Below are 247 nucleotides of genomic sequence, written 5' to 3'. Positions count from 1 at the left end.
ACTTAGGACTTTATCATTATCTAGGGCATTTTCAGGATCAGCACTTATGAAAACAAATGTAATTACTTCTTGAAGTTATTCAGCTGATGGTTCATAAAATATGAACTAAAAGATGTCTGTCTAGTTGTCTATCTATGAATGACAAATCCAACTACGAAAATAACTAACAAAAATGACTGCTGACTTCTGTTTCAGTGCTTGATCTGAATGCAACCTTTGAAGTTCTATCGCATACCAAAGGAAATGT

This window comes from Pteropus vampyrus, unplaced genomic scaffold (assembly GCF_000151845.1).
Source record: "Pteropus vampyrus isolate Shadow unplaced genomic scaffold, Pvam_2.0 Scaffold444, whole genome shotgun sequence".
Lineage (NCBI taxonomy): Eukaryota > Metazoa > Chordata > Mammalia > Chiroptera > Pteropodidae > Pteropus > Pteropus vampyrus.
Note: the sequence above shows the minus strand (reverse complement) of the source record.